At 45.0% G+C, this 25,878-nt stretch overlaps 2 long non-coding RNA genes across 3 annotated transcripts in view; one reads left to right on the forward strand and one right to left on the reverse strand.

Moving 5' to 3' along the window:
* LOC106044703 (uncharacterized) overlaps positions 1-1,698 on the forward strand; it is a 54,005-nt gene extending 52,307 nt beyond the window's left edge. Inside the window, exon 10 of the long non-coding RNA XR_010830796.1 lies at positions 1,568-1,698. This is a non-coding gene — a long non-coding RNA (uncharacterized lncRNA). The remainder of the gene's footprint in view (positions 1-1,567) is intronic.
* On the reverse strand, positions 1,641-25,158 carry LOC136790584 (uncharacterized). 2 transcript variants are annotated; one of them, XR_010830798.1, is made up of 5 exons: positions 23,404-25,158; positions 18,832-18,921; positions 14,019-14,188; positions 5,412-5,932; positions 1,641-3,232 (listed from the first exon to the last, which is right to left on the reverse strand). It is a non-coding gene; the product is annotated as an uncharacterized lncRNA (long non-coding RNA). The 2 variants fall into 2 exon arrangements; XR_010830799.1 differs by lacking the exons at positions 1,641-3,232; positions 5,412-5,932 and adding an exon at positions 10,239-13,049.
* Between the last annotated feature and the right edge of the window lie 720 nt (positions 25,159-25,878).

Here is a 25,878-nt window from a genome sequence, read left to right on the forward strand (position 1 = left end):
CTTGTAAAGCTCATGTAAAGTACATGCGGTTCAATAATATTAATAAAAAGTGATAGTTTGTATTGGTTTCTAATCAAAGAGTTAATACACAAACCATCCATAATACTTGTTCATAAATGTGTATGCCTGTGTGCATTGTTATAGAGGAATAAACAAGCATGCAACTACATACATACATGTATGCTTGTGCACATACACATTTGTGCTTATGTATATACATGTAGATGTATACATATACATATGTGTGTATCTGTGTATATACTGATGCTGAATCATAGGTGTATGAGTGCACACATACGCACTAATATATACATATATGCAAGTGTACACTGCACACATATGTACGCACATTATATACACATGCACACCTAAAAACAGAGCTCACCACAAATATAAAACAACAACAACAAAACCCAAAACCCTAGGGCTGCAAAATAACCTAAGGAAAAAAATGATGAAAGAAAGTGGCATGGTGAGCACTGCAACAGCGTCATTTTGGGGAGCTATCCCACTATTTGCAGACATTCAGAAATCTCACAGAGCCCTTACAGCACCTTTCCCAACCCAGAAGCAGGCTGGGAATGGCTCGAGACAGTGTTTTTTTTTTTGGAAGATGTGTGCCACTTCCTCCTCCCCATGCCAGGCAGGAAGCCCTGCAAGATCAGCCCCAGCAGGGACCAAGAGCACACAGGTAGAAAGAGAGATCAAAATAATTGAATATATACATCTACAAGCACACACATTTCTATAAACATGCTTTGAAAAGGGGGGGGCTTGGAAATCAGGTCTTTGGTTTTTATTGTTTCTTTTCCTCAAACCTCAAAAAAAATGTCAAGGCAGTTCTTATTTTATCCAGACCAGTTCATAAATCCCAGGTCATAAATCCACATGATATCCTCGGCTGCTGGATTTTGCATTTGGAGCTCAGAAAGACTGATAGCTGAAAGATTTATAAAATCCCAGGTAGCCAGCGTGCTCCCTGTTGGCTCTACTTCTGAGGGTCTGTGTGCCCCTTGCAGCCCAGCCGCCCGCATGTATGGGGGACTTTGTGCTCAAGCGGCAGCTCCCCGGTCTCCTTGTTTTGGTCATGATGAATGTGTGCAGAAGGCTAAAAGCTGGTCCTTTGGGATGGCCAGGACCCCTTCAGGGACTTTTCTGTGCAGTCATGGGGACATCCCATAAGAGGGGGATCAGCACTGGGAGTGCTGAGCTTGCTGCCACCTCTTGCAGCATTATACACTTGCTGTGTGCCCTACACATACAATTTAGCTTGCAAGGAAGATCAACCATAAATAGTGCAATTGTTTCTGCTGAGTTGAAATTTTGCTCCTTGCAGTGTCATTTAATAAGAATGGCTGTTCAGTAAGACCAGAGCATCACTGCTGGCATTTCTGTGGGGCCAGAGGATGCCAGTTGTTTGAGAGGAATGGGACTGGCCCCTTAGCAAGAAGATGGAAGTGGAGATATCTCAGTTGCAGTGTGTGCTGCAAATAATGCAGCCACCAAAGCATTCCCTAAAGAACAGTGAAGGTTGCTGATTTGTTTTTTGTTTTGTAATTTTTTGTAGGTTCAGTGGATGTTGCACTTGAGCCCATGTCTACTGGGACAAAAATCTTCTCTGAAAGAGACGCTCTGAAGAATGCCATGTCCTATTTGTCCACATCCATAGGATGCTGGAAACACCTCCACAGCCTTATATCTATTATTTTCCTCTGTTTTTCCTCTATGACCTTATCCAAGCCTCATAATTTTCTCCAGATTTGCAATGACAGACATTCCTAATACATTTCTGTTGCATTAATAGTAATACATACAATAAAACCTCTTCTACAGTTGCAATAGTTCCTTTATAGCTGTAAGGCTATTAACTAACATCTTTGTTACTGAGATACTGAATTATTTGCTTTCTCTTTCAGATATTTATGTTCCTGGGTTTGAAGTCCCATTGGGAAGCCCTCCTTCACCCTCCCAGGGAAAAAGCAGAGGGCTCAAATTCCGGTCAGTTCTGCCTGTTCTGCCTGCTTGGTGTTTTAATAAAAGCACAAGGTCCAGCCAAATTTAGATTTGTTTGTTTGTTTGTCTGTTTGCATTAGTAGCAATTAAACCATCGCCATGGTTTATGTTGCCTGCGTACAGTGAGTGTCTCTCCCCTGGAGCAGCCACGTTCCCCAGGCAGGGTCAGAGGCTGCCCCCCCTATGCCTCCTCCACACAGAAATTTGGGAAGAGCACATTCACTGGAAGCAGTCACTCATTGAAGAGTGACTAAACCAGATGCAAACAGGCCACACTAAACCAGATGCAAACAGGCCGTGGCCTTCACACAAGGACTGCATCAGACTCACAGAAGGATAGATTTTCCTGTTTATTCTCAAAATCCCAAGTTTTTCCAAGCCTGCGAGTGGCTCTCATGAGAGAGCATCTGATGGCAGCATCCATTGCTCCATATACACCGGTTTGGGGACCTTTATTTCCATACATGCCCGAGTCCCCTGCCTTTGCTGGTGCTGGTTATCCTGAAACATTAACATGGGTTTTGCCCCTTGCTCCCCAGGGTGGCTGGGCTGCCCCGAGTCCTGTGGCGCAGAAGGGCTGCAGGATGGGGTGAAGGGCAGGCACACACTTGTGCCTAGCGATCAGCCCCATCCCCTGTGATTCCCCTTGATTCCTTGAGAGCAGATGGATATTCTTTTTCCTTCCCAAACAGAGATTTGGGACCTAGAAGCTGGCCAAACATGAAGTTTTGCAGTTTTAAATGTGTAACTCATCTTAAAGTTTCTTCTCATTAACAACACCCACATAAGATCCTTCCCCCACATCTTTCTTCCAATTCTGTTACTATTTCACTAATTACAAGCACTGTACAAGAACTAGTATTGAGCTATAGAAATGAAAGGTCAATACATGAACAACACTTCATTTGTAAACAATATGGCTCTGCAATCAATTACCTCGTTTTCACAGAAGACATATTAATCTAAAAGCAAAGGATGGAGACATTTGGAGGATGTGCAGAGGGGATCTTTAAATGTTAAATGTTCTTTAGCATGTGCTAAATAAAGGCTTTAGCAGAGTGAAAATGCAGCGCATAGCACTGACACTCCAGGGAGATTCCTTAGGTCAAGTGATTTGTACCTTCAGAATAGTTCTCCATTGCACTGTAAAGCCTCTGCCGCTGGTAGTAGCACGATGGGCTGGTGTTATTTAGGATGATAGCTGTAGCAGGGAAAAGTACTGCAAAAAGACAAAGAAAAAGGTCATCAGTGAAAAAAGTGCATATTTTAATAGGTGAATCACAGCTGTCTTTGCACTGACTGTTGTTTGCCAGCACGGGAGGTGACTTTTCCCACCCTCCTTCTCAATAAACCTCGCTTCTGGTCTGCACAGCAGGGATGAAACATCCTCATGGGATCATGGGCAGGGAAACTGCAACACTGATGCCCCCAAAGCCACAACAAAGCCCCCAACTTTCAACTGCTCACTGATGCTACCCCCAGCCCCACCAGAGCCCATGCAGGAATGTCACCTCTACCATGGATCACGGTGGGAATCCACAACGTGATTCAAAGGTAAATTTCCTGGGTGTTGTGTATCCTGTGCCTATAAACATCATTAGAAGAAATTATAAGAAAATGCATTCCCAGACCTAAAAACCAGCTCAGGTTTTCCTTGCGCAAAGTCTCTTGTAGGCTTGTTCACTAAACTTGACAGCACAGAGACAGTAGAAAGGGGGGGATGAGTGCAATGCCTACTCGTTTTTGCGTTTTCTTGTTGGATCTGCCGTACGTCTGCTTTGCGCTCTCCGCACACTTTCAGCCTTAAAATTTCTATATCTAACATATGTTGGGGCTTAAGGGAAAAACAAAGACGTGAACCCATTGCAATGAATTCTCCCCACCCGTGATTGATCTCCTCCATCCCCTGCATTGCTGGCGGTGGGAGGAGCGAGGTGGGGGCCGGTGGAGAGAAGCTGCACCAATGCGAGCCCTGGCCGGACGGGAGGCTCTGCCTCCTGCTGTCCTCTGCCACCGTCCCCTCTCCCCTGCTTGCTCCTGGACCTCCTGCCGGCCAAGCCCATTGCCTTTCCCAGGGGAAAAAAAATATAGGAAAAAAATGATAATAATAATAAAAATGGGAATTTTTAGCAAGCTTTCCAAGGCAATCTGGTTCCTAGGAGCCCGGTGAGCTCTTCCACCCCACTGGGGGATCACAGGGAGGAGATGCCCCTCTTGGCAGCGGTGGGACCTCCAGCTGGTTTGAACATCTTGCTTCACTCCCCTCCATAGCCTTGTTTTTTTTTTTTTTTTTGGTTTTTTTTTTTTTTTTTTTTTTTCCAAATAGAAACATGCCCGGGGCAAAGGGCTCTTGAGCAGAGCACCCTGTTGCGTGGGCACCATCCCAGCTCCCCAGTGGAGGAGAGGGCAGCCCTCTTGGTGGGCTTGGTTGCCCTCTCCCCGCTGGTGACACTGAGGGTGACTCAACTGCACCAGCAAAATTCTGCTCAAATGCCAGGAAGGATTTTGGCCAGTGTGGCAGAAAGCTGGTGATGGGGCTGGCATCACAGTGGGAATGGCGGGCTGGCGAGGCAGCAAGCCAGCAGCGTGTCTGCATCCCGGCGGATATTGCAGCCACACAGGGAGGTATCCACTTCTTCTTTAAAAAACAAAACCTAGGTTAGGACAAAAAAAAAATAATAAAAAGCCCCCCAGAGTGATTCCCAAGGTAAACCTAAATATTTCCAGGTTTGCTCACCCCGGCGGGCTCGCTGTGTGTTGTAGCTGCTCGACCCGGCGGGCCTTTCAAAGCGCTCTGCAAGCCTCCGTGCCAAAATAAATGTTACTTTACCATCGAGCAGGCAGAAGAATGAAAGCCATGAGATGTGTGAGTGAGAAAAAAGAGCCCAAACAGGAAACCCTTTTTCTTCTGATTTTAAAGTCCTGGATGATCAAGGCTGTTCTGCTCGTTCTGATGTAGTCAGCTTGTAGATACTCAAATACGTACCCAGACCTGGAAAGTGCTCCCCCTTTGATTCCAGCAAAATCCCTTCTAATTCTCTTTAAATGTTCCAGGGCTTTTTGAAATGATTGCTATCAATGCCAACCAAATGCTTTAGATCTCTCTCTCTCTCTTTTTTCCTTCCTTTTTTTTTTTTTTTCCTGTCTTTAAATACTTGCCTTATTTTTGTGCAGCCCAGTTACTGCTGTACATGGAAAAAGTATCTAGAAAGAGATCTGGTTTGCTTTAGCCTTTATACCATATAGAGTTAGACACTTTAACCTTCTTTGTATTTACTTAGTTGCTTTAATATGATTTCTGTAACCCCTATAGTTCTTTCCATATAACTTATTAAATATTTATAATACAGTAGCCCATACACATCAGAAGGGTCAGACGTTTATTACATTAGGCTCACCATCGCTATCCAGTAAATCTTAAGTTGCCTTCTCCCTACAAGTTAAAAACCAGGATCGTTCAGGTGAACTTGGGCTGAGTTTGTGAGGGACCAGCTTAAAAACAAGCTGAGCTGGTTAAAACAATGGAGGTACTTGTTTAACCAGGAAATAATAGATCCCAGGAGATCTACAGAGCATACTGTGGATAGGAACACTTGGGGAGGGTCTGCTCTTCTTGCAGTCCTCTCTGGCTGGGTATGTGACTGTCCTGCAGAGCATTTCGCCATCGCTGTGACACCTCCTCCAGCCTAGATTTCTTCTGGCCCTGAGGTGAGATCTTCATGAGCCACCAAGTCCTCTCCAAAGCCATGGGATTAAAGGAGTTCCTAAAGGCAGGGCTTTTGGGCTTTGGGGTGTGCTATTCCTCCTTGGGTTTTCAATTTTTAGGAAATTTCTTTGCCTGCACCAGTTGGGTCAGAATTCTTTTACGTTATCCTGGAAGCTGTTTCTCTTCCTAATTCCGAGATGCCAGGAGCACAATCTAGAAGAAAAACAACAACAACCAGGTGACTCCAAAGAAAGCTGTGATGCCTGGCACGTAGCATTTCACCTTGCACTTAGCCATAAAACTGTGCAGGTAAGTAAAACACATTGAGCTAATGGATCTTTTTTTTTTTTTTTTCCCCAAGCCATTTTTTTTTCAATGCCTTTTGGATCTTCCCAGTTTTTGCTGCAAGCCAGTGTTGCTTCTTCACACTGTACACTGCTCGCCTGATCCTTTCTGTCCTTGGGCAGGCTTGTGCAGATGTGCAGGGTTCCCAGCACTGGTGTCAAGTTTAGAAGGGAAACCTCTTCCAAGCTGCCTTCCCACCAGGATCATTTTTGCGGCTAATGCTCCTTCATGCACTATCTATTATGCCATTATTAAAACACAGCTTGCCGACAACTTGGGAAGAAATACGCTCCCCACGCTACCGCGGCGGAGGAGCAGGGACCGGGCGGCTCTGGCTGAGGGTGGCTGCCTCTCGCTCGCCTTCCCCCAGATAAACTTTCTCTCTTGGATGAAAAACGGTCATTTGTGTTTCAGCAGACCATAAAACCCCGGCTGAAAACTTTTCAGCCTTTTCCAAGTCAGAGCTGCCTTGCAAGACTTCAGACCACATTGCCATATGCTTCAGAGGCGTATGGTTTGATGCTTGCTAGGCTCCCCTCTGCAGAGCCGGCGGGTACCGGCACGTGCTGCAGGGATGCGCTCACTGGAGGATGCGTCTTAGAGCACTTTCTCAGTCATGAAGCTCTCTTCACTTGGCCTTCTGTTGTGTTTGGGTGGCACTCCCAACAAACCTCTGGGCTCTGCATCCCTAGGGACAGGGACAGGCAGCCCAGTACGGAGGGAAACTGGTGCCCTTACCCTGACACCCACACTTGTTTCCTTCTCCTTGTCTGAAAACTTTCACAGAAAGCACTGCAAAGCACACAAAATGCGTACTCTGCTTCAGCTGGAAACTTTTGCTTCATTTCATTGTTGTGAATCAAAACATTTTAGATATTTGATTTTTTTTTTCCTCTTTGTTCTCGCTCTCCATGCCACTTGGAGTGCTAGAATGAGAGGCACTCGTGTCTGGGGATTTTATGGCTTCTTTTCTCTTTTACACTCCTGTTTCTCTCCTTCCCCACTCTCTTTCCTTTCCCTAACTCCCTTAACTCTGCCCTGCCTTTCCCACTCTGGAAAAACTATGGGGGTGGCAAGAGGAAAAAAAAACAAAACCGAAAAAGCCCCTCCGCAATTGCGTCTCTGTGCAGTTTCAAAAATAAAACCAAAACTAATTGAAAAAGACGGTGAGACGCTCTATTTCGTCAGGAAGGCAGGCGGAATTCTTCTTTCTCCCCTCTTGCAAACTCTCGATTGGCTGCAGGGTTTGGGGCTTTTTTTTTTTTTTGCTTTTCTTTTTTCTTGGCTTCCCCATTTAGTTTTGGGAGCTCGGACTGGTGTTTAAGCAGGCTGGGCTGTGGCCTGATGCTGGCACACAAGCCCATGCCACGAGGAGCTGGCGCTGAGGACCGCAGGCAACCTGTGGCCCCACCAGCTGTCCCATGACTGAGGCCGGTGGAGCTTCAGGACCATGTTTGTCTCCACCTTTGGGCTGCAGCAGGCCATCAGCACAGGACCTGCTCCCGCGTAACACACGGCGCTGCACTTGGGCCTACCTTGGGCACAGATTTCCAGGGCAGCACACACACAGAGCAAACCAGAGCTCTCTCTGCTCAAAACCTTCAGAGGAGGCAGCTCCTGTGGGCTGAATGTCTTATTTTCCACAGCCCCATCTACCTTTGCTTTCATGCTGCTAATGTAGTTTCTCCTCCTATGTTAAATACCTCCATGAAGAACTCAATAATGAGAGAGGGTCTATGCAGGTAATGTATCATTCCTTTAAAAATTATCAGATTGAAGAAAAAAAAAAAAAAAAAAAAGCCATTTTTCCCTACTAAAAAGGGACTTTTACAATCAAAGACACAAAGCTAATACTTGCGGTGTTGTAGCTCCAATCATTTTTTTTTTTTACCAACAATGGTGAAAAGATGTGATTTTTACAAGCAAATAGGAAGAAAAAGCCTGAACACACCCTGGGAACATGTTTAAGAAGTTGATTTATGTTTCATGCTGAGCCTTACACCTGCAGTTCAAGCAAAACTTAACTTTGCCTTCCCACAGAGTCTAGTTTATTAGGTATCAAGGAGTCACAAGAAGCCATGTAATTAAAACTGTAATTAACTGGAAAAGGAAAGTGCCACCTGAGTTTTGAGAGGCTGTCAATTTTATTTCCATTACAGCTCCCCTTCTGGTTCTTTTGTCTTTAGGGTGTTTTTTTTTTTTTCCTCTTGATAAGAAAAAAAAAATGTTTTCCTTTTTTTTCTTTTTTTTTTTTTCTTTTTATTAACTAAAGAAGGCACCAAATTCTCTTATGTCTTTGATCTCTGGGAAATAAAATAATAATAATAAAAAAAAAGAAGCCACTTGTTTTTGAGCTGGGACATGGGTTTACACAGAGGTATTCGCCGCTGTGTTTGGCAACAGGTGGCAAGTGCAGAAAAAAATCTGGAACCATCCTCCCAGCAAGGGGTCAGCCCAGTTCAGAGCCCATTTTAACAAAACATAATCGATGCCCTTTAAGACGCATGACCTTGCAGCGGCAGGCGGCCCCAGCCAGGGCCGGATCCCACACGTCCTCCGAAGGCTGCCATGTCCTGCCCGCCGCCTCCGTGGCATTTCTGCGGGCAGGACAAGGCCACACGCGGCAAGGCAAAGCGTGTCAGGGAGAAACACAGGGCGGTGCGATGAGCCTTGTCAGCTGGAGGAATGAAAACTGAAAGGGGCCCAATTCCACTGAAAACAATAACTGCTGGGGGTTTGGGCTGGATGTGCTGCGAACCCCGGCCTCCCTCTGCCTCCTGCCTCCACGGAGAGCCAATGCCCCATGCAAGCAGCACGAGGTGCTCTAGTAACGAGGCAATTATTTAATGAGGTTTGAAGACACAAAGGCGTGGGTAAACTTGGTGCAAGAAAGTCTTACAAGTAATTATATAAAAGGGTAAAATCACGAGAACAAAGACGGGAGCTATCTTAGAGGCCATTATAAGGGAGATTTATGAATATATATAAATCTGGGGAGAGGAAATGTTTCTCTTCGAACAGATTATGAAGGGGGGAAGAGGGGTTGACATTCTCCCTTCTCCATACGACAGGTGACAAAAACCCATCAAGTGAAGTATGAACCCTGGGTAAGGGAAGTTATTATCGTAAAAAGCAATTCTCCTCCAGTGCTGTTCCAAAATGCTTTTTTTTGTTGTTGGTTGTTTGGTTTGGTTTGGTGCTTTGTTTTCCCCCACCCTTAATCATCTGTAGTCTCTCGGCAGAGGACTCGGGACCCTCCAGGTTGGGAGGCAGCTCTCCATCAGGGCTAATTTGGGGAAGTGAGCCGGAGGTACCCGCAGCAGATGACACGCAGGGCTCAGCTTCTTATTCAGCTCCAAGTCAGCAGGGGCACCCCCTGACCATCTGTGGTCTATAAATTACAGTAACACCGGCACACATTGCTTGTAAATCACCAATGAACAGGCTTTACCTTATGACACACTACATGAACCCTGTTGGATATTCCAATAAACTCCCATAAACCATCTGATATAAACTCTGGATTATGTTTCTTTGGGGCTAGGAGAAAAACCTGGACTTTTCTTCATTCGCACAAACTTCTCATGCGTGAAACGAAGCTGTGCCCTGTGCTGCATTGTGTGTTTATGTATCAGGTTTTCTTATGAAAGAGAGACTTTCCCCCACCATCGCTATTACCATATACATTTCACTTTCTAAGAGTGCATCATTCTTGAGCTAAATGGGGTCATTGCTCTTCTGAAAAAAAAAAAAAAAAAGAAAAAAGAAAAAAAAAGTCACCACCGCATTTCAAAATTGCAATTTAAAATGAGCCTGCATGGCAGGTCCTCCATCCTTGCTGCACCAAGCACAGGCTGATAATGGGAAGAAAAGCTTGCTGCTTCACAAACATCCTTGGCTTTTGGCACAGCCAGAAGGCCCAGCCCGTTACATGGAGCCAGCCTTACCCTCAGCAAGGTAAAAAACGCTGCAATTTCTTGCCCCCTCTGCAGCCCCAGGGCTAGAGCAGAAGTCTCAGCACATCACCGTGTGCTCCCAGCTACGTGGCTGCTTGAAGCAGCTCTGCCGAGAAACCTGGTGCTGTATCGCAAGCATTTTCCTAAGATTCATCAAAGGACTGCTTTTGATAATTATATTAGTGAGCCCTGCATCTAGCCTGTCATCTGGGCAAACAGCTGGGAGGAAAAAAAAATTGTAGAATAAGTTATTCCGAGCGTTGCAGGGTATGCCAAATAAACAATCTGATAAATGCTGTTCAACTAGCTTTATTGCTGACCACGAATTAATCTATGATGTAGCACGGATAGCCAGCCCGGGCTGTGCCATGACTCCTCAGCAAGTTCTTTAATTGAATCTGAAATGCTGAACCGTCGCGGGCGGTAGAAGCCTTGCAATCTAATCGGTCCCCGGTGTCACATCTTACTCATGCATAGCATAAGCTTCCTAAGGCAACATTATTTTTATCTGGGTTTCTTCAGGCTATGGGGGCTGGCTTTTATCTCTGTGTGTATGGATGGCTGTGTGGGTGCACAAGCCTCGAAACCCGTCGGCCCGTTGCAATCAGTCTGGAAAGGTGTTCCCACCTCATGGAAGCAGGGAAGAAAAGCAAGACCCATCTGGTGACCTCCCGTGATGCAAATGGTTGTGGTATGGGCTCAGCATTGGTAGACATCAGAGACTCCACATCTGCGAGAGCAATCCGTGGGAAACAACCCTTTGCTGGCAGTGAGCATCCAGTTAATTAATGCTCATGAATATTGCTCTTTTTGTACTACAGCACTACTTCCAAACTTCAACCAATGTTGATATTTCATTGCATACAGGCCAGAAAGTATCTAATCTAAGCAGTAAAAAGAAGTCAAAGCAGTGGGTACATGCTCTGAAGAAACCAAGAACAGCAGTATTACACGATCCCATGAAGACTGTACCTCACTGAAATAATTAGAATATTATCAGAAGCAATTTTTTTCCTCACCAGAAATGCATATTCATAGCATTTATTGAATTAGGTTGAGTCTCTCTGGTCAGTTTAGTTTCAGAAAAAAGGTTGTAGAAAAAAAAAAATAAGAAAAAAAAAGGCACTTTATTTGAATGTTACCTCACATTTTCCTGGGGGAAGAAAGAAAAAAAAAAAAAAGAAAAAAAAAAGAAAAAAAAAAAAGAAAAAAAAGAAAACAGGATGCTGCTTAAAATCTAAATATAACTAATCCACTTCAGCTCAGACGCACACCCTGTCATTTTGGGGCAGGGAGCTTCTGGTTCACAAAGCCCTGACATCGGAGCACCTGCACAAGGAACACCTTGCAGCACTTCTCCCTCCCAGGCAGCAGACCCCGAGCCCTGATTTTCGCAGCAAGGCAGCATGAATCCCCTCAACATGTCTGGACATGGGCACACTGAAGGACTTCCCACCTCACCCACCGTGACCCCCTCACCTCCCAGCCCCGCAGCCTCCCCTCTACCCCGTCGCTGCTTTCACCGGCCCCTCTCCATCTGCCCCCTTCTGCTCAGCCCAACAAGAATAAGAAGTGATAGTGCTATTTCTGGTTTTTAACAAGATTTGGAAAGCATTCAAGTGCCTGACTAAGTGGTTGGAAACAAGGAAGCAGAATGATGTTTTGGCATCCTGCGATGTGTGCATGAAGAGCATAGACACAAACACATTGAGCGCACATACTGTAAAACAAGATTACAAGGAGAGTACGACTAATAAAAGCCTATTAAAACATCATGGATGCTATTGCTGCTCGCATGTATGCCTACGTATTAAAATAATAAATAGTTCACGTGAACATACAGTTACAACATGACTGATCGCAGATATAGCTTTCAGCAACCTTTAAACACATAATGCCATCCCGTAATTAATGTAGCCTATCCTGAAATTTGAGGGATTTATTGATACTGGCAGAAACATTTGCAAATAACTTCGGGAAGTTCATGACATACCTTGTATCCTGAGGGGATTCATTCTTTTTTTTTTTTTTTTTTTTTTTTCCAGCTAGCATCAATAAATTAATTCAGGTCTATTAACGCACTGAGCTAGAGGGTAGTCACAAACACCATTAGGAAGTGTCGATAGGAAGTTTTAAGGAAGTACAAACACAAAGAAGAGCCTTATTGTGTTTCTATTTGTTTTGTTCTCTTTTATAATCGTGACGAAAGATACATAACCACGTCTCAGGGGGTTGGGTCTGAGATTCACAGTGAAAAAAAGCCAAAGCAGATTATAGGCAAAGAAATCTGCAAATTGCCCAAATTCCCCAGGAAAAAACTGTGGTGAACCCCTTAGCTCCTGGCTAGGCAGGAGGCAGGTGGAAATGCTACATATTAGTACCAACTGGGCAATGCACATATGGAGAGGTTACATCTTTTATATGGCCAACTGATATAGGTGGGAAAAATCTGTGAACACAGCTCTTTCCTGGAGGAACTGGGGTGCACACACCCCCTGCGTGGGAAAGCTGCTGGTCCTCTTGATGGCCAGGGAGCAACAGCCGGATCCCAATGGTGTGGTTCATGCTCTTTGCTTTATACAATCACCATGATGATAAAACTTGGCTGTGACCCTACATATTTAAAAATGTATGCACTTTGAGATAACTAATGTCAGTGTTTCCTTTGAAAGCAATAGCTGCATCTGAAGTGAAGAGGCCACCAGGTCCGCTTGACTTCCAGGACCAGCTTTGCAGCCAGGGGTGATCCCAGGAAGATGATTTCCAACAAGTAAAAGCCATATCCTGTTGTTTTGCTGTGAGCAGGTTTCCATACCCGAGGTCTGTGCCGTGCTGGCACAGTCGCAGCACCCAGAGCATCAGATGGCTGTTTGGTTTGGTGCTACTGGGCTGCACTTGCATCAGCTCACGGGGTGTGGGTTTTCCTCTGCCTGCTCTTCATGTTCCTTCTGCCTCTGAGACGTTTCTTGTCTGGAACCACTTTATCCTCAGGAGGTATTTTTGCCAGTGAGTGCCTATCCATGCACATACTGACCGAAAGACACGGGATTAAAAATGGTAAGACAGAGGAGTGACGCTTATTTTAGAAAATCATTTGGTGATGTATTTTCTTAATCTTTCTAGGGACAGAATTTGACATAGCACATCCACTTGACAAGCAATCAGCCATTTGAACAACAATGAGAAGACAGCAATACCTGAAAAATACCCCAAAATGTGTTTCTGAGCTCTTCCTTTTGTTTGGATGTGCTGACTCCTTGCAAAGGCAGAAGGCAGGACCAGCCCCAGGGGGCAGTGCCTCAGCCATCCCCATGGCTTCTGCATCCCTCCCACCCGCTTCTCACTGGCTGCATCGAGCATCCCAGTGTTTCCTCACACTCTGCTCTTCCATTTCTTAAAACATTTCCAATGTGGCAATGTCTCCAACTCAATGTCTGCAAGCCAGTCGCCCCAGTCAACTAGTGCTTTATTTTTTTGGAAAAAAAAAAAAAAAAAAAAAAAAAAAGAGCTGTTTTAGGTTACACCATGCCATGGTTGGTACAAAATCCCCTCAATGTTGGTTATGGCACCTTGCCCTGGGAGGCAATCCCTTTACTTGATTTTTTCCTGTGATTGATGCAGAGAGACAGCATGGTGCCCATAGACTGAGGAGGACTTGTCTGGCCAGTGAGGACACCCCACAAAAACGGGCATGGGAAGCTGCCAGAGGAAGCATCACAGGTGAAGATTTTGCATCCCTCCGGATGCTGCCTTCAGCGTTGTGAGCTGGGCTGTGAAACAAAGCTGCCACCTGAGGTGCTTGTGGAGGACTGACAGCCAGCAGGACCCACCATGTTATTGCCCTCCCTTACTAACACTTTTCCATTATTTTATTTTATTTTATTTTATTTCTCCTACCAGGGACATGGAAAAAACTGATGCCACTGCAGGGAAGGGAAAAAAAGCAGCAGAGCAAATCTGGAAATGGACATTTGTGCTCCAGGCACAGGGAAGCCCACCATCATTCCCATTGGGATGGCCCATCCGGAGCTCCCATCTCCAGCCCAGCTTTCCTCCAGCCTTGGTCCCTGCAGCACTCCAGGCTTCCAAAGTCCAGGCGAGCCCCAGAATACCTCGGGAACAGCATGAGGAGCCTCTCGTGCCGCTGGTGGAGGAACAACGTTGTCAGCTGCAAAGAAGAAGAATTTGAGGTTGGCTGTCGGAGCGCTCTGAGCTCAGGAGGGGTTTGGAGGAATGCAAGCTGGGGTTACATAAAACACTGACTCATGCTGAGACATCACGAGTTTTGAAAGCTTCATCTGAGGAACGAGCAAAACCTCAAGCTGCACATCGCGTACAAGTCAACAGGAACCAGGGATGCTCGGGACGTCTGAAAATCAGGCCTCGGCGCAGGCTTGTTTTGAAGTCCTGCCACCGCTCCCAGGAGGAAATGAGAGCCATACACATCTATCGGGGAGTGAAATCGGCCCCTTTGTTACTTCAGGGAAGATTGGTACAGGCATTTTGGCTTTACTCATTGGAGAGAACTCGCCTAAGTTGCAGTAAATATAAGTCAAGTTCTTTTTTCTTCCTCCCCCCCCTTTTTTTTTCCTCGCTACTGTGTACAATATTGAAAAGTATGTCATGCAGATGCTAAAAGGTTTTGCTTTTTTGCTGGGATGTTTAAGTGCGCAAATGTTTGTGGTTTCGTTTACTGGGCAAAAACAGTTGTGGCTCTTGGCGGCCGGATCCGGTGTACAGTTTCTGTGAATGTGTGGATGTGGTTCCTCCTGGTGCGCTGGGAGTCCTCCCTGTGGCTTTACGGCTTGCTAAAATCATGTCCCATTATACAGGTAATTTGTGTGCAGCAACGGTGTGCATGTGAGGGGTGTGAAGGCAACAGGAATGTAACGCCGAGGACTTCCTGTCATGCATTAGAAACACGGACCGAAACCATTCACACTTTGATATTTAAATAAGACTTCCAAGCTCCATGCTCGGAGACATATGCAAGTAGTTGATTTTTGGATCCCTTACAATTTTCTCTCTCTCTTATTTACAGTAGGTACTCAGCATCTCACCATAAATAAATAAATAAATAAATAAATAAAATCAGTTAAACTATTCAAGTGCTTAAATAAAGATATAGTTGCCTGACTGTGTTTGTCCAAATTTGAAAAATATTGCCTGCTTTTAAGCTTTATGTCTCTTTTCTCTCCATCACAGTCTTTCTCTCTCTCTCTCTCTCTCTCTGCCGCAAACACGCTCATGGAAAAATGAAGATGTACAGATGGGCTGTTCATTTTCAGTCAGGTTGCTGTGTAAATATGGCATCAGGAAAAGAAGCGCCTGAAAGAGTGTGAGAAACACAGATGTACACAAGGCATCCCAACCATCACGTTTGGGCTGCCTCTGCATCGCTGAAGTATGCATCATCCAGCCCCGGCACAGCCGTATGAGGCCGGAGGGAAATGGAGCTAACGGATAACAAAGTATTGGTATATCGTGTGCCTTTCAACCTCGCACAACGGGATAAAATAAATATGGATTAGTGCCGGGCTCGAAGTTTTTATTATGTGAGGTACTGGATGTGCAAGTGCCTGAGTTTCTGATGTTAAAAAAAAGGTACTAACTGTATAAATATACACACACCAGCAGCCACACATATATAAGTACAAACATATATCTATATATGTATATTTATTTATTTATTTATTTTGTTTTGGTTTGCAAAGCTCCCTCCAGCAGGGTCCCAGCTAATTTTTAAGCCACCCCATCGCAATTGTTAACAATTTAATCACCTTATAAACTGCTGCAGTGACTAACGCCGTGTCTATGCTTTTGGCACGCCACGTTCGAGAATTTGTTTTAGCAACAGCGGTATGTAAAGCAGACACACTATTTGTGAGGCTCGGAGCCCTTAAAGTCATTCCTTTCTCTCTGGGCTATCGACATTCCTGAGTGCTCACGATGCAGCTGCTCGTGGCAGCGCCGCGCTGAGCCGCTGGACAGCCCACATATGGCCGTGCGCAGAACAATAGCAACTTGCTGTTGTTATTGTTATATGCATCACCATATGTGTTTATTAGAAACAGCAATAAAATGATGACAGGCTCCTTCAGCTATCCCCGCTGCTTGGGGAGAAGAAAAGTGAGGGAGTCAGCGGGATAAAATTAGAGGGCTGAGTGTTTTTTCCCCAGTTTTGGGGGAGCTGGTGGTGCGGCGGCACGGTCCCACTCCTTGGGGAACATGGCTGCTTATCGATAATGCTGCCAAGTTAATACTGCTCATATAAACAGACGGCGAGCCCGAGTTGCCTCTCATTCACTTTTATTAGAGAACTGGAAACGCTGAATCCAGATAATGACAGCACCCAAACCCGTGTGAGATTTGCCTGCGTGCAGCCTGCCCTGAGCCATGCAGGAGAATTGCACAGTATTTGAAGTGGCTTTGAGTCAGGAATACAAAAGTTGTTGTTGCATCCATCACGAGCATGGCCAGCCAGTGGGGCATCATCTTCAGCATCGGTCTGCCCTGAAACAACTTCGGATGTGTGGAAATAGGGATTGGGAAAGCTGCTTTTTTCAGACTGGAGGCCCGAAGTGGGCATCAGGAGGCCAGAAGAAGCACATAAATGTTTGAAGGCTGTCTTGCCACCATGCAGGAATAAGTACTGGGGAAGGAGAATGGGTATTCAAAGTGCAAAGAGGAGGCTAAGACAGCTGATTTGAACGTTTGAACCATTATGATTCTCCGTCATTTCCCTCAGCTTCTACTATTTGCTATATTTTAAAGGGAAGAGGGAAAACAAACATACAAAACCTTTGGCAGTAAAACCAGCAGTTAGAAATGTGAAGTATCTAAACGTAATATACTATAATTCTGATATCCTTGCTTGCTGCAATCTGTCTTCAGCCATATGGAAATCAATGGGATCAAGTATATACATCGAAAGGCAGAAGTAAGCTTCTGCATACATGATATGCACACTTTTCCATGTTCAAATCTTGATTTTTCTTGATAATAAATGGAGCTTCCATTTTGCTGTCTTTTTGTGACCAAATTAACAAACCAAAAAAACATAAAAATTCTAAAAGTTAGTTAGCAATGCTGAGTTGTATCATTTTTACTGTGACCTTGCATTGCAACTGTAGTAAGAATGGCCATTTCCACTCTTACTTTACTTCTTTTTACTTCCTACCCATAAAAGTAAACAACTCAAGACAATGTTTTACATCCTTGAAAAGTTCCCAAAACAGGATTTTCCACTGAGGCTGCAACTCTCTTGGCTTTCTTCTTCTGTTTCTTTTTTCTTTCTTTCTTTTTTTGGGGAGCATCAAATGATTTTGCTAGTACACTGAAACAAAGACACTAAATTCTGCTACCTTTAATTATTTTGCTAATAAAATAAATTGTGTTGTTTCTTAAGACTAAGCCAGTGCTTTTAGCACATGACCATCGCCCCTCCTTTTCCTGACGCAGCCATCATCTGCATGTAAACTTCTTATCACAGGGTATTGTTTTCTCAGCACAGAAACACAAACTTTTTTATTGAATAAACCCAGTCACTTATCAGTTTCAAAGTGTTGCTGTATTGGTTTCACACAGGTTGATAACTCAATCTTGAATGGATCTTTGCCTTGACTTATCAGAAAGAGTTGTTTTCCAACAAACACCTTTAATTCTGCTTCCTTTTAGTCATTGCCTCCTGCAATGTCATTTTGTGGATTAAAAATATCCCATTTATACCTTTTGAAAGGCAACAGCGCATCAGGCATTCCTGTTTCTTTTTAATTTCAAACAACTACCTTGAATTTGTATTACTTATTTTTTGTAATAAACCCCATCCTGCACCCATGAAAGACCATCAGAGCTTTGCCACTGAGTGAAATAAAAGCAGGATGAGACCATATGGTTCTCGTTAAACGAGCCTCATCTTCCTATTGTTAATGCTTATCTCCAAAATAAAGTATTTCTGCAGAAAGCATATTCCCATAGTATGTTCTCTTTCCAATGACCAGCTGGTTGCCAGTTTGTTATTTGCACTGCAGTAGACCACTTTCATCTATTTCTATTCCAGTCCAAGAACACCATTTGTACATTGTCCAACTTGGAAATGTTAATCTGACACCATTGGTCAGGGGCCTTTTAACTACAAGTGGCAAACTTCCAGCTAGCTGCCAGTTGAGTATTTACACTGGAATCTTTCTTAGCCCAGAAATAAACTATTTGTTCGCCATAAACATCAGCAACATGCCAATAATTTCTGCAACACACATGGAGGAAGGTACAGCCCACCACGCGTTGCTGTTGGCTTCTCAATAGCCTCGTAAGTAGCTCCTTGGGGAGATGCTGCTTGTCTCGAGCCAAGACAAATAGATCCATTTCCCCCTCGATGCGTGCACATAACTTTTATTTACTTTCGTGGGAGTTACGCGTGCATATTGAAAGGGAAGAAGAGGGACCCAGAGCAGGATGGTTGGGCAGGAGTCTGACAGCTTCTCCTGAGACCAGGGGCTGCCCCTAAGAGCCGAAACACCGGGAAAACTGCGATGCAAAGAAATCCGGTGGCTTTGGCAGTGCCCACAGCCACCCGTGCATGGCCACAAGCACAGCACCGAGGCTATCCACCCAGTCAGGGCAGCCCTGCGTGCTCCTGAAGGCAGCTTTTCTGAAAACAGAGTGACACAAACCCGAAGGGATCTTTCTTTGGAGATTGCTATTACTTCCAGCAATACAATTTGTGCTTCCTGAAAGAATATTATACTTTTCAAGGAAATAAAAGACTGCAAGAAAAAAAAAAAAAAAGTTATGTTGGGTTCCGCGATTTACCTTGTTATGCAGTAGTAAGGGTGTGTTTCATGTACTTTGTTCAACTCTGTTAAAATAAAACATTTCCTTTTTACATATTCCTGTGGTGACCTGCAGTTGGGAGAGGACAAGAAAGATTTTAGCGAGTTCAAAATGTAAACTTCAGAAATGGAAAACCCCTCTTTAAAGAAAAAAAAGAACTATAACAATGATGCCCCATTTCCCCCTTGGCTTTTCCTGCTGGATCAGAAAACTCACTGGTTGCCTTTTGTGTTACCTTGGTTGCGCCAGGTTAAAACAATAAAATGCCAGGTTTGAAGGGAACTGACCCTATAGACGTACTGTACACGAAGGACCACTGTGGATGTTTGGCTAGCTGATTATTTATGGACTTCTTAGCACCTATCCATGCATTTAGTTCCACATCCCCTTCCACCTGCACCTCACAACCTGCAGGAACGTGTAGGCCAAGAAGCAAATAGTGGCCAGCACAAGAAGCAGGATGCTGCAAACCCACAGCGAATGGGCCAAGAGGTGTGCGGCGCCCATCAGGCTGGACAGCAGGGCTTGATGGGCACCTCAACAGGTATTAAAAAAAAAGCCAAAACTTCCCATATCCAACCACGGTGACTGATAAGGCACTCACTGCTGCTAGATAGACCATCACCTTGGGCAGAAAGCAGTGGTTCTGTGACACCGAGGGCTTGTCACCCCAATGCTGCAGCTCGCTTGCTCCTGCAGTCAATGGGGTTCCTATACATGACGTATCAATCTTATTCCTGACCTTTGCTAACTTCCCAGTGCTTGTTTTTTTGCACCCTCAGCATTCCTTCAATTTGGGAGTATGAAATATATATGCATATGTAGCTGTATATGCCACAACAAAATTTGATAAACGTACATTTCTTCCACCTCACCTAAGGCTTCTCTTGCAATTGAATGAAGGCAAACAAAATATTTTGACGTCTTGAAATACATTCTTTTTTCCAGGAGGGCAAATAAATAGACCTGACATAAAATAATGTCATAACAATCAGCAACAACAACTTGATTCTTGCCGCTGTAACTTGAAACTCTTCAATGAAGGTTGAAGTAACTCTGGTCTGAATTCCTGGCCGCTACGAGGACTCCACTCCTTTCGTGTTGGGTTTTTCTGCATTGCTAATCCTAACTGGGGCTACCTCTGAGTTAGCTAAAATTGCGAAGTATTTTCCTCACAACGCTTAAGGAAATTTGGCGATTTGAAATCATTCTCCTTGACTTGAGCCTAGCAATGAGCGACTTTTGCTTGGAAACTGGACTGGAAATTTGGGCTCAAGGGGAATAAAAAAAATCAAGCTATTGGGAAAAAATACGGTTAGCAGGGGAAAACTAGGAGAAAAAAAAACAAAAACACTATGGCCTGAGAAGAGTGATTGGGACACTGGGAAATAACATCAAGCTTCCAGAGAATAAAGTTGAGCAGTTGAAGAAAGGCTGTGAGTACTTAAAAAGAGAAGCAGAAAGGCCTGGGGCTAATCTTTCTGCTGGTTTATTTTTTTCCCCCTGTTTGTTTATTTGCTACAAGTCAGATTTTGGAGCAATTAGTAAAATATCATGCAAATATTCCCTGTGTGACTGCACATGAATAACTTTAATTTTGCTAAACATTTGTCTCATCACTCCAAAATACATCTGCTGTTTGCGTTGAGATAATCTGCTGAAATATTGGGAAGTAAATTAGAGTTTTTATAAGATATTTATGAAACAACTTCTTATTTGTATATTAAATATCTCTGACTATCACGGCCTGTTTTTTTGGCTTACGTTTTCCTTCCCCAGGAGGATCTGTGCCCTGTTTCAATTACACATTGCTTGCGAGCAACGGGGCTGGGCACCATCTTGTGGAAAGGCTCCAACTGGCTGAGAATGGCTCATACATACGAGCGTGTGCTCCTAGCAGGCTAAGGGAATAGCATGAGATTTGCCAGCGGCCTATGAAAAAAAACAAACACGAAATGAAATACAAGGTTGGGCATTCGCATGAATTCTGGCAATGCCACCTCAGGAGCCTACATTGCTCTGTTTGGATGGGGTGCTGCGATAAATGGCGTCATGGAGAGAGGGATGATGTATGGAGGGTGCTCCCAGTCCCTGCTTGCTGACCACAAACCGTATCAGTGAGAAAATTAAAAGCACTTTTGAACCTCTTTTTCATACTCCTGGCATTGTCCCATTCTCTTTGCATGCAGGTAAGCTGGAGGCCTGTTTTCCTGGAGCTGCAGAAGATCAGGTCATTTGTTATCTCCCAGCACCCATGCTCAGGGCAGGACTGGTGACGATGACATGGAGGGCTGCACCCAGTGGGAAGGAGGTAGGGAGATGGAAACAGAAGATGGAAAGCAAACAGCTTTAAGTGCTGGAGGAATTGGAGGGTCTTGAAGCCATACTATCAGGGACCAGCTGCACCAGCTTCAAGTGTGGATAGATACAGCTGTGGGAGGGTTCTAAGGGTTCAGTTCAGAGATACTTGCAGTGCAATTTGGCTGCACAAATCACAGCTTAAGAACCTTTAAACGAGCTTACTGAGTGCCACCTTCAAGACCAGCATCATCTTGCCTCACAACCTCCTGCAAAGCTGCTCTATCCCTAGTCCACGTTAAAACCGAATGCACATTTTGAAAGCAATTGGGGTAAAATGAGCAGAAGAGAGAGTGCAGTGCAGTGCTACTAGCCTCCCCAAATAGCTGGGGTGTGCCTTTGGATGATCTAAATGCTAAACTGAGAAGCCCGGGAAAGACAATGAGATTGAAACATTTTAATGGTGCTTAACACCTTAACCCACAAATCCCTCTCTGGCTTTGTATTAACACTACCTACACAGAATTCAGCTTAAAAAGAATAAAAAACTCCCAACAAACTAGCAAGACCATTCAATGCCTTCATTCTCCTCTTAGTTTGCAGAGAAACATCAGGCATAATGATAATAATTAGGAAAAGTGCCCAGTGAGCTTTGTCTGAACACAGGCTGCAGGTTCCTGGTATCAGCAAGGATTAAGAGGAGGAAAGGACATTTTCCAGACTCAGGATGCCAGAAGCCACCTTGCCCATCCTCGCCCACATGGGCTGCAGCAGAGAGGAGCGGGGTACCTCCAAGTGTGCTCGGGGTGCCAGGGGAACCGCATCATGTCGCCTTCCAGCTGTCAAGGTGTGCCCATGAAGCAGAGCGCCAGGCTCCCTGCACACCCCCAGCTTGCTGCGTGCACCCTTTGAGACACAGCTCGCCCTGCTCGGCATTGCTTTCGGTTGCATGAATGTTAATGAACTTGCAATTGCACAGGGGGGAAAAAAGATATACGTATGAATCAGGACAAATATATACATGTCATGAATAGAGACATACACATACACACTCCGTCTCCCTCTCTTTCATATCTACGTATGTATATTCCTGGTCAATGGTGTCCTAGAACCCAAATGCACCATTTAATTATTTCTGCTGGGAGTGCCAAAGGAACTTACAATTTATTTATACAGTTAAATCAGTTACAGATGTGTGTGTGCTTTTTCCTCCTTTCCGCCCATTCTTTAGTGTGTGCTTTTACGACATCTTCACTTAGTTTTCTCCCTCCTTTGACGAGGGCATCTGACAAGCATTGAGAGGCGGCCTCTGCTCCCCATGGCTCCGGCTGTGGCAGCGAGCATCCTGCACAGCTTTCGCGGGGCTGTGCATTCCTCCTTCCCCACGGCAAGGGCTCCGCAAATGAAGCAGACCTCCTTGCTGGGAACTGAGGGGAAAGGAAAGTTTTCTGAGCCCTACAGAGCCGAGAGCCCCTGGCTTGCTGCACCAGCTGGGCACGTGCTGACGATGCTGAGTACCACGGGGAAGGAGCCCACCACGCGGTACAGTGAGATGCTCAGCATCATTCTGGGTGCTGAATAGCTATTAACAAGATGAAGCCTCTGAACAGCAACAGCAGCTTCTCCCCTCCACTCATGTGAGCCTCTAAGATACCACAACAAGTGGCCTCTGCTTTCTGTTTGTAGGGTGGGGAAAGTGCCATGGACCCACTGGGGACGGGCTGCAGCAGGACCTGCTGTTGCTCTGACTTGCTTGCATCAGCCTTGCTTGGTGTTTTGGGTTTAGATCTGTGAAAACCAGGCTGGGTGCTAACTTTCAGCATACTGCATTATGTAGGTGGCACAGCCAAAGTGTGAGGTGACGATTTGATTTTTAGAACCATTATTAATTTCCAACCCCCCCCCCTCCCGCCCCCCATCAGGATATGTTTTTCCCTTGAGTGAAGCTTGCAGGAGTGGCGCACCAGCCACTCCAAGCAGCATGCGAATAACCACCAGCAGAAACCAGGACAAATATTGCTCTACCCCTTTGGCAGGAGGAGGCAATCTCTTTCGCTTCACTCGGGGTTTCACTTTACCTGGAATTGGCTTACTCTGAAGCCAGAAACTGCAGTTTAGCTTCTTTTGGCAGGAGCCTGATGTTTCCTAATATCACTCTGGATGCTTCAATGATATGATAATCAGCATATTAGAAGCATTTAGGAGATAGGATTATTAGCAAATGATGACTCATTTTGAAACGTTCACGCATACCTAAACGTGGTGCTCACAAGTGGGGAGCCCGTTCATGTCAGCACAAGGAGGTGAGCGATGTCTCTGAGGCTGTGCCGCTGGATGCAGTCCTGTGGCTGCCTCACCAGCCCCAATGGCGCAGCGAGGCTGGAGGAGCACTCTTCAATCTGGATGCCATCACTCCAAGGACATCTCTAAGCATGTGCTGATGGCACCATTGCAGAAATCCTCTTGGGGAAGCTGGTGGTGGTGTTACCGAAGCAGTCTCTTTAAATCTGCCCATACATGAGGCTAATTGATTGCTCTGGTTTGCTTTGGAACAATTTTCCACTGTGAAAATTATCTAATCTGGTTTATCCTATGCGATCTGAAAAAGTGCAAAATTTTCAGGTCTGTATCATATGTAAAACTGCATCGATGCAAAACCTCAAAAAGTACTTAAATGCACATATTTATTATATTTTATGTATCTACATCACAGATTTCTCTTTCTTTTTGTCTTGTTTAGCATAGAAAAGTGTATATAAGCCTAAGAATATATAAACATATATATGCATACACAAGTATAGCTTGTCCACGTATGTATATATGTATACATATGTATCTGTGTGTATATACATGCATACCTATGCATGCATATATGCATACGTGTGTATATATGTATACATGCATATATAAACACACACGTATATATATATATATGAATATATATGCAGAGCATCTATAAATACACATGCACACGTATTCAAATATATGCATGTATGTATACACATTTATGTACCCACACGCACATACATAGATGTGTGCATATCCCTCTGTCTGTACCACATGTATATCCATCTACCTGAACACGCTGGGCTGTAGGAAGGAGCCCGACCACCTGCTTGATGTTCAAGGCACTCCAAGTCCCACAACATACAACACCAGGCTCCACAGCAGCTCCTGGGCGACATGTAAGCAAGTCCCCTTAGGCACGGCAGCAGTTCTCACTCCTACATGCTGCAAGCTGCTTTCATTACAATTCAGCACTTCTGTTAACTGGTTTTCCTGCAGACGCTGCTCACAAGCCTGTTTTCCTCCCCTTCACCTGGCTAAGAGCTCCCCGTGCTCCTGGGGCAAGGGCAGCTGCACTGAAGACGATGCGTGAGCAAAGGTATGTTGTTAGCATGCCCTCACATTAAACCTGCCCACCGTTTCCCAAATGAAGTGCCTCAATATGGCAAACTGCAGAAAAGACGGGATGTTTGGGATGGGTTTTGCTGTGGCTTTGTGCACCTTCAGTATGTAGGCTCTGACTGTAAAGCAGGTTTGGCTGTTTGGTATAAAGCACTGATTGGTGAAACAGTTCTTGCGATGAGCTGACATATAGAGAAGATCCAAAATATTTTTAAAATACCTCCAGAATGACTTTTTAAGTCTTTTTCTCCAACAAGCATACTGCAAACAGCACGCAGGTTCCCCAGCATCTCACCAAGCCAACTAAACCATCTATTTTTTTTAACCCCAAGACTTTCAAATGCACAGAGCAGCATGTTCACCAGCTGACGATGCCCTTGCTGTGCAGCTGACAGCTTCATGCTTCCCTTCGGCACCTCCCCAGCATGGCTATGCCCATCTCGGTGCTCGGTTCCAGTGGCACGGTTTGCCACGGGCACAGAGGGGAAAGGGGCCCAGAGCACGGTGCTACAGGGCACCCCAGTGCCATTCAGAAGCAAAATATTTATTCCTGACGTTGTGTGAGAGGGGGGAAAAAAAAAAAGCAGCAGCTGGATGTAATTCAAGTCTCTGTAAAGTCACTGGGAGTCTTCCAAAAGGCTTCAGTGAGAGCAGAATTAACCCCCAATATCTACATAAAATTGGTTGCCTTTTGCATATCAAAGTGGTGACTCCTCTGTTCTCTTTTAAGTATGCTATAAGCAGAGCTTTATCTGTCCAGAAAAACCATGCTGACAAGACAGAACAGCCCAGACGCAGAGACAAACTTGGCCATGCTCCGGCAGGGAGAGCGGTGCCAGTAAAGATGTAGGCTGGCCTCGAGATGCTGTTGATAACATGACTTGGAGAGCTGTTTGAAACCTCTCTGTAGGTCCCTGTTGTTGTTTACAGCAATAAAACCTTCAGCATCCCTTCCGCTTCACACTCGCCCTCCCTTCCACATCAGCACCCAGGCGTGATGAGCTGGAGTGACTTGGTGTTTCTCCCTGGCAAGGAATACCGATCCCCCTTACACACTTTCCTCTCCTTAAAACAGCCCTCCACAAGTGGGGTCAGAGGCATCACATCAACAACAGCCCAGTGACTCCCTGCCAATAACGCCATGTTTTGAGAAAAAGAGGTGGTTTTGAGAGCCGGGAGTTGAGGCTCACATTAGTCTCCTTGCCCACTTGTCAGCCCGGTCACCTTTTGACAACACTGTAGCTGCTGGCCCATTTCAATTAAATCAGGTATAAAGTTTCTAGAAAGCTCATTAAAATAGGTGCTGACCTGAGGATGACA

The sequence above is a fragment of the Anser cygnoides genome, chromosome 3 (assembly GCF_040182565.1).
Source record: "Anser cygnoides isolate HZ-2024a breed goose chromosome 3, Taihu_goose_T2T_genome, whole genome shotgun sequence".
Taxonomy (NCBI): domain Eukaryota; kingdom Metazoa; phylum Chordata; class Aves; order Anseriformes; family Anatidae; genus Anser; species Anser cygnoides.